Genomic DNA, 9,380 nt, shown 5'->3' on the forward strand with positions numbered 1-9,380 from the left:
ATTTAATGCAACACAAAAACATATCAATGATAAATATCCAATGGCTTTATATATCCACTGTAGAGCATATAGCCTAAATTTGGCTATTTCATTTAGTTGTAATGTAACTGATATTCGAAACTGTATGGGCACAATGCAATCTATATATAACTTTTTTGGCTATCCTAAAAGGGAAAATGTACTTACTCGTAAAATATCAATTCAAAATGAATTACATGAATCAAAATTTAAAAAACTAAAAAAATTTTGCCCTACAAGGTGGGTTAAGCGCCATGACACTGTACTTATGTTTCATGAACTTCAACCTGCATTTGTGGATGCACTTAATGAAATATCTACTTGGAAAGATACTGAGACTTCTGCTTTAGCTAACCAAATTAGTTCCTCCATCCATCAATTAAGGTTCCAAGTAGCCTTATTGATATTAGTAAAAGTATTTGCAATAACTGCTCCTTTGAGCAAATTTCTTCAAACTGAAAACTTAGATTTAGAATCTGCCCTAAAATTTGCTGATATGACTCAATCAACTATAAAACAAATCCGTGTTAATGCTATTGTTGAGTTTGATAATATATTTAAAAATGTTGAAGATGTTTGTACTAGTTTTGGTATAACTGTTAGTGTTTCAAGAACAACAAGCTGACAAAAAAATAGGAGTAATGTTATAAATAATAATCCAACAGAATATTATAGCCTCAATATTCATCCTATTTCTTGATAACTTTATTGAACAATTCCATGGACGATTTTTTGAACATAGGGCTAAACTAAAAAGTTTCAATTGCTTATTACCTAAAACTAGCAAACAAATATCTGAAGAAACTTTTGAAGACTTCAAAATTATGTACAATTTTTATACTGATATATTGTAACAGCAACAATTTAACTAGCCTAGAAGTAGGTTATGGTGAACTTAAACTGTGGTATAACAGTTGCGCATTCAAATCACCAAATTCGTCGTTAACAATAACTGAAGTATTTTTCCATTGTAATCCTGATTTTTTTTCTGTAATCTCAAAGTTATTGCAAATATTAATTACACTGCCAGTCATAACAGCTACTGGAGAGAAGTCTTTTTCTTCCTTGCGTCGACTGAAAAATTATCTGAGAAATACTATTGGTCAAATAAGACTAAATGGATTGGCAGTCCTCAATAAACACCAGGATATTTATGTTGATCCATTGATGATAACTGATGAAATGGCTAAATCTTCAAAACTAAGACTCAATATTAATCTATAAGTGTTTTTTTTTTTTTTTGTTTTTTTTATAAATACGACGTTTATTGTTTTATTTCTTGTGATATATAACAATATTATATATATGACAATACTAATTGATAAATGTATACAGTGTATATATTAACATTAATTATGTAATATTATTAACCAGGCAGGATTTTAGCTTATATGTATATTATAGTAATGTAACATTGTAACCCCCTCCCCCCAGAAATTTTTTTCTAGTTGCGCCACTGTTTATAGATCAGTTGTTCCCAACCGGTGTGCCGCGAGCGCCCTTTAAATGTGTCACGATTAATCTATAAATTGTTTTATAAATATGTATTTACCAGCTTATAATTGATATTCGATATGAAAACTGATCGAACTAATCGTAGATACATATAATTTTATTTATTGTAAGTATGTCCGTCGCAGCTATCTCGATCGATCGATTGTATTAATATATATTTATAATACAGATAATCAAACTGACGACAGTTAAGGACGAGCAATACAAAGTCTACAAGACGGGTAAATAAGTACTTATGATAAGTTCAGTAAGGATATACGAAAATAAGAGAGAAAACGTATGTAGGATTAAGAGGAGAAGAGAAGTTGCACAAGTCTCTTCTCTCAGATTTCTAGAAGCCGGTGAATTCTTCAATTGACATCCATAAAATACTCTCAGCATTCAATTTTCAATCGACAGAAAAGTTATATGACACTTTTGAAGCGTTTCTTCCATTTTAACACAAATGTATTGACATATAGGGAAGACAGATACACGGCTATTATGAAATTTATACGAACGGTCGATACACCAAATGCCCTTGTTTTCTTTTTGCTAACTGAAATTAATAATTATAGTATTATATTATATTATATTATATAACGATTTAATACAGACGCTGTTTGAGTTCAATTAAGGGGGGGGCGATCACGTGTATAAATACTACATTATTTTATTACATACAGGATTTAGGCTTTAAGTAATGATTAAAACATCACTAATAAAAAATTTCAAGTGAGGGGGAGCAATCCACCCATCCCCAACAACTACGCCATTGCATATATATATATATTATATATGCACATCATTGGACATTTTTATGAATGTGATGAACAGAATAGTTTTTTTTTTTTTTTTTAAGCTAGATAATTGTACAATCTGTAAAAATTATGGTTTACAATAAGCACAAGTGATAATGGAGTTAATATAGAATAAAAACAAATAGTGGGTAAATTAACAGACAAGTCAAATAATTACTACTATTTACATCTATTCAGACAGGGGGTTTGAGCGAAGAGACCATCCATTGATGGGACTTCGTGACATGTTGTGGTGGGGGTTAGTCTAAAAGTAGATCACGACACCATGTTCGTTTTAGACGTCTTCTGGGGTCACCAGGAATAGTGGGAGAAGATAGTTTTGAAATCAAGGGATTACGATGATTCTGTAGGTTGAGGTGCATGCGTTTGTAAAAAGTTTTGGCAACGTTTTTAACTGTTTGAATGGAAAGGTCTTTATGGAGAGTATCATTTGAGATATAAAATGGAGCTTTGGTTATTTGTCGTAGGCATTTGGATTGAAAAGATTGAATTTTATTAATATTGGAGGGTTTGGCGGCACCCCATAATTGGATGCCGTACGACCATATTGGTTTGAGGAGTAACTTATATAATAAAAGTTTATTTTTAAGGTTAAGATATTTAGATGTTAAGAGAAAACGTAGTTGACGGGAACGATTGTTTAGAGCAAGCCGTTTGGTGTGGATATGTGTTGCCCAGGTTAGCCGGCGGTCTAGGTAAAGACCTAGGTAGCGAACATTTTGGGCAGGTGGGATCGGGAGATGATTTAAGTATACAGGAGGACAAACAGCTTGTCGAAGCGTGAACGTACAAAGGACGGATTTGGTTTTATTAACTTTTATCCCCCAATCTTTATACCATATTGATAAGATATTAAGGTGGTTTTGGATAAAGTTTGAGGCCGTTTCAGGGTTTGAATGGAAAGCCAGGAGTGCCTTGTCATCAGCAAAGTCTCCAGTAGTTGTATGGACAGTGGTAGGTTGGTCAGAGATGAATATGTTGAACAGTAGTGGAGCTGCGACTGCTCCTTGGGGGACGCCAGCACAGATCGGAAAAATTTTAGATATGGCTGATCCTGAACGGACAGAGAAGTATCTGTTTAGAAGGTAAGATTTGAACATTAGATAGTAATAAGGAGGGAGAATGGTTTTAAGTTTAAGGAGGAGACCTTTATGCCAGACTATGTCAAAGGCTTATGCCACGTCTAAAAATACACCTGTACATATTAGCTTTTTTTCCAAAGAATAAGAGGTGTTATCAACAAGGCGATGGATATGATGAATAGTTGAATAATTATGTCGAAACCCAAATTGGTTGTTGGGTAAATTAGATTCAATGATGGGCAGGATGCGCTTAAGAGTAATTTTTTCAAAGATTTTTGAGAACAGCGGAAGAAGACTAATTAGTCTGTATGATTTAGGTGAGTCAGGTGGTTTCCCTGGTTTGAGAATTATGATGATTACAGAAAACTTCCATAGGACTGGGAAATACGAGAGCCTCAACATGGAGTTATATATATACGTGAGCATCAGTATGGCTATTTTTGGCAGTTTTATAGCTACTTCAGATGTGATTAAGTCATAACCTGGGGTTTTGCGACGAGGAGAGTGGTGTATTGCATGTTCAACTTCGCTCGGGCGAATATGTTTAGGTGGGAGGGTCATAGGCAATGCACAGGAGAGTGAGTAGCTTACTGTTTCAATTTGGGTTGGACATATGCTGTGTGGTTGATAGGTAGAGGCGAGGTGGTGGGAGAATATATTTGCTTTTTCCAGATCAGTGATGGCCCATGATCCATCAGTTTTTTTCAGGGTGGAAGATGAGGTTGGGAACGAAGTATTTTTCTTGTAGTTTGCCACAGTGAATTGTCAGTAGTGGATAGAGAAACAAGGTGCCTAGTAAAGTTTTCTGACCTAATTGAAGCCAAAGTTCTTTTTAGTTTATTCTTTAGATTGTTGAATTTACGTTTATCGGAAGGATATTTTGTTCTTTGCCAAGTAGTGCGAGCTTTTCGTTTTTTTGAAATTAGGGCTCTAATATGGAGGAGTAGGTTCCTAGCATGGTCTTTAGGAGGAATTGGAGAAGAGGATTACCAGGCTGCATCTTGTATCGTTTTGGTGAGATGGTTTACGGCATCGTCAATGTCGATAATGTATTTTAAGCTAATTTTGAGGTTGATTTGGCTGTCAATGGTTGATATGAATTTACACCAATCCATTTGGCCTTGGATAAGACTAGGTCTATCTTGTTTGTGAAGAGGAGCTGTCTGTATAAATTGTGAAAAGGACAGAAGAGTGGTCAGTACATAGGTCATCTAGGTTGGTTACCGTAGAATATGGACTGTTTGGTATTTTTGTTATGAAAATGTCAAGGATGTCCGGACTTTTTATGGGTGAGGAGGGCCAGTAGGTTGGAGAGGGAGGGGCGTGAATTTTGTATTTTTTTATGTTTGCTAGCGCTTTGAGTGTATTACCATCGACAAAAAAAAGAGGTAGCGGTGTTTTAGTTTATTGGTGTCTGACATTAGTGACGTTTCTTACAGTGTGGCCAATTTCTGCTATTGCAGATGCAATGTCTTCCTCTGGAGTTGAGAAATGGAGGTTTCGGATAACTACTCTTAGTTGCTTATCAGATTGTGGTTGATAGGTGTGAAATTGTGCGTTGGTTTCTTTTAGGTAATGTATTATGTTTCTATAACTGTTGGGAGTGTCTGCTTGGATTTTAAGGTGATTGGTGGTCGAATTGCACGAGAAACTGTCAGGGGCGGTGACTTCTGTTAGATGGTTGCGTAGTCCAAGGTAGTCATGGACGCCTTTAATAAATATAGGTGGAGGCAAAATTATTTTAAGTGTAGCATTGGTGGTATTCTGTTGCCCCTGATTTGAGGTCTCTGGTTGTGTGTCGATCTCGGCTTCATTGTCGGCGGCGGTATCGTTGTCGTTAGTGGAGAGTGACGCAAACCGGTTTGGTGCGAAGAAAAGTTTTGTTTTCTTAGTTGATATGACGTGCGGCGATTGAGATGGAGAGGAGGATGATGATGAAATGGAACGTTTATTTTCATTGTTACTAGTGACAATTTTATTTTTCACAATCTTGATTGGGGATACGGTTGGCTTAGGCATATCGCAGATTTGTTGCTATCCGAGGTCCAAAGGTCTCTGCGCGATACGGCGACCATGGCTTTGCGTAATAGTTATGTAATCGTGTGGTGGTTTAACGAAAATTATTTGTTTTGATGCTTACAACTAAGTAGGACTAGTAAATAAGTTTATTACTGTAGGTACTTGGGGATGTATCTTTACCCGTAGTGTGTGGATTGACCGTTGGCAAGTATAGAAAGAGAAGAATCGTATGGAGCAAAGTAAGATTTTTCAGATGCGTAACAGGTACAATGGAGCGTAATCCGAGAGAGAAACATCGAAAAGCGTGCGCACTGTCGGACTGCTTGCGCGGAACTAGAATAGTTTATTAATTTATAAAAGTTCTCAATTTTATGTAAAACATTAAATAGCATATACATTTAATTATTTTTACACAGTTACAATATTGTTCTCCTATCACAAACATAATTTTAGCTATTATTATTTTTAGGTTAACACTTATTAAATTTCAGTATTCTAATTTTTTTAATATGAATACTGACTGGGAAAATTTCTAAGCGTAATCAATGAATTATGTAATATTTACTTTCATTGAGTACAGTATAATAACGAAAAGGGTTCAATTTCAAATACAACTACTAAGCTCATGGTGAGTGTTTATTGTAGAATCAAGTGGATAATATTTGATACGAAAAACAAAGACGAGTATTAACATTTATTCGCACAAGTGCTTAATCAATGAATTAGAAGAACATGGATTAGTGCGCATAAAACATATACCAGTTTAAGGTTGAAAATATATGTACATCGATTAATCGGATTAATTTTCATGATCTTAAATTAATATTATAATTCAATTTATTTGTGATCATAACATCGTATATTGTTATAATACCTATCAAATAATAATAATTTTAAATTACGATTTAAAATATATAAAATATGTAATAATTGTGTAAAATTAAACAACATTATTATATTAAAACTGCGATTACATATATATATACACCCAAATTATTAATTTATTATCTAACAATCAAAGTTTAAATAATAAATGTAAATAAATAATATGATTACAAATGAAATTTTCAGGGTTTTAAATGTTTTTTTTTCAGTAATCAAGTGGAAAATTATAAGTACGTACAACAAAAATCATTACAAGATTTAATCCAATAAAATAAATCCAGTCAATAAAACAATTAAAATTATCAAAGTCACGACTTGGAAAATGTATATAATATTAATAAAATTAAGAACTAAATTATGAAAATGTGTTTTTGGTTTTTATCAGTGCACGATTTTTGTTTTTATTTAATATTATAATATTTAAAACCTTTTTTTAATTGTAAATTATACGAACAAAACAAATTTTCAAATAAACAGTATCAATTTTTTTTTTGTTAATACATTAAATATAAAAAAAAATTGTTCATAATTTCGTATCATACGTATATATATTCATTCGTTTACTAGACCAGTGGATCCTAAACTTTTACGATAATAGAACCCTAAGAAAATATATTGTTTTTTGTGGAACCTCAATGTCACGAACTCCAACTTAATCCTAGATTGTTCAGTTATTTATTGAAAAATCAATTATCCAAAACCAAAATTTATATTTTAAAAATAACTCATGACTGATGTTTGTTTCAATTACTACTCTCAATATTCACATACATCTTGCAGAACTCTTGAGATTATTTCACCATGGAATCGATGAACTAGACTATTTGTATGGGATGCATCTATATACGTATGTGCAATCAAATATTAAAATTATAAAATGTATTTGAAAAAATATATAAAAAGTTTATTTAATAGTAAATTATAGTAATAACTATTATTTTATATGATTCTCCTACAATTAGCAACTCGAAATGCCCCTTAAAAAAATAGAAAATATCCAGCCAAAATATAAGGAAATTATAAAATACTATTGCTCAAGATTCGATCGATTATTAATAGAATTAGGATTTTATAGTTTGATGTAAAAAATCGAGAGAAGTGGAGATTAAGGACAAAGATGGTCAACCCCAAATAGTTGGAAGAATAGCGAAATAGAAGAAGAAGAAGGATTTTATAGTTTTATGAGACTCTAAAAAATGTACTTAAACTGAATCAAAAAATAATTAAAATACTAAAAAAAATATATAAATTATTTTTGAAGCTCCCTCCCAAATTAAAAAATGAGTGAAACTTCTTGGTCAAGTAAATGATATTGCATGATATTGCTGTATTGCCGTATTTGTTTTCTATACTAAAAAATGTAGGTACCATTACTCTAAAAAAAAAAATTTTCAGTGATAGGTCAGCTATCGGTTATAGGCTTTATATTTCAAAAGATCGATAATATTGATATAATAGTACACCGAATTTTTTAAGTTTGAGTTTTAATCGAAAATTTCAAGAGCTTATTAATATAATTTCATTAAAATACTTCAAAAATTATGAAAAGTCAATAAAAAACTAATATAAATATTTAGTAAATATTTCGAGTTACGAAATTAATATTTATAGATTAACATCACAATTTTCATGGTATATGCAAAATTCATTAGATTATCCCATTTCATTAAAATATATTTTTTATGCTTATGTTATATTATAGTAAAAACGTAAATACATAAAACATATATCTACTAAACATTTGTTGGAAAGGTTAATCAACTTAAAATGTTAAATAGTTAAACTAATATGCCCAGTAATTAAATGAAAATAATGCTAGCTTTAAAAGGGTCAATTTTATGTGTTTAAAAGAAATGATGCATTTAATTGGATTGATACATTTTCAAACCTCAAATAGTTTTTTATGCGTTTTAAAACCAAAAAATAACGTTCTTTCTTTATAATTTGTAAGTGCAATATACAAGTATATTCTCAAAACCACAGTTATATCGGCAAAACAATCATAATTATAATTTTTACTTTTTATAACAATTAACATAATATTATATTATAACGAATCAACTCTTTTGTTAAAAGCATTCATCATTTAACATTTTATCACTTTCAGTGTCAAAATAAAAACTACTTATAAATAGTAATAATAATAACAATAATATTTATTCAGACGTTGACGATGGTACAAATGATAACGTTAAGCTCAGCAGTCAGTTATTCTAACCGTTAGAATCTAACGGAAGCAGTCATCGTTATTTAAGGCTTACGTAGTCAGCGAAATCGCACCAACAACTCCTTGTGAGGTTTGAAATTAAGACGCCTTAAGCCCAGACATACACATTAATCTGTCCAAGCGTGCAATTATTATTATAATATTTTTTTTTATTTTTCGATGCAAAATGTTCAAATTTGACTTTTTCGCAATTTCTACACATGGCCTAAGTGTTGGTGGTGTAATACGAGTGCCGTACGTTTAACGTATCACGAGACGTTGTTTGAGGGGAGAAGGTTTATAAAATGGGGAAAAAAATTTAATAAACAAATCCAATAACAATTCACATTAATATCTACCGGAATGGTAGATAAGGGAAATTACTCACGTATTTATTCGGCGACGTCGCGTGATTCGTGGTCATGTTCATTCCGTAACGTCATGAAAGTAGGGAAAAATTTTTTCATGAGGAATTGTTATAAGGATTTATGGTGCGATAATCGCATATTTTCACGAAATGTTGTATAATTATTATCACTCCTTTTGTGGTCTCAATCGGTATAATTACGATAAAGTACCGATTCTAAAATACTCGTTACATCGGTAAAGTTCGGTACATTTTTATTTTTATTTGCATATCCAACGACCGATAGTATCGTGATAAATCATAACCAGTCAACAACAGTCGGTAGTCAGTATCAACTGCTGTATTCGTTTCAAAGTAACAACTAACTAACTAACCTAAAATCATCGAATGCTGATTAGTTAGTAGCAATCAGTAAGTTACCTAGTAACCTACTATAACCTTAGTAACCTTATCGTAGTTACCTAATATTGACCACAAACACACGAAAA

Source organism: Sipha flava, unplaced genomic scaffold (genome assembly GCF_003268045.1).
Source record: "Sipha flava isolate LNK unplaced genomic scaffold, YSA_version1 342_pilon_pilon, whole genome shotgun sequence".
Taxonomy (NCBI): domain Eukaryota; kingdom Metazoa; phylum Arthropoda; class Insecta; order Hemiptera; family Aphididae; genus Sipha; species Sipha flava.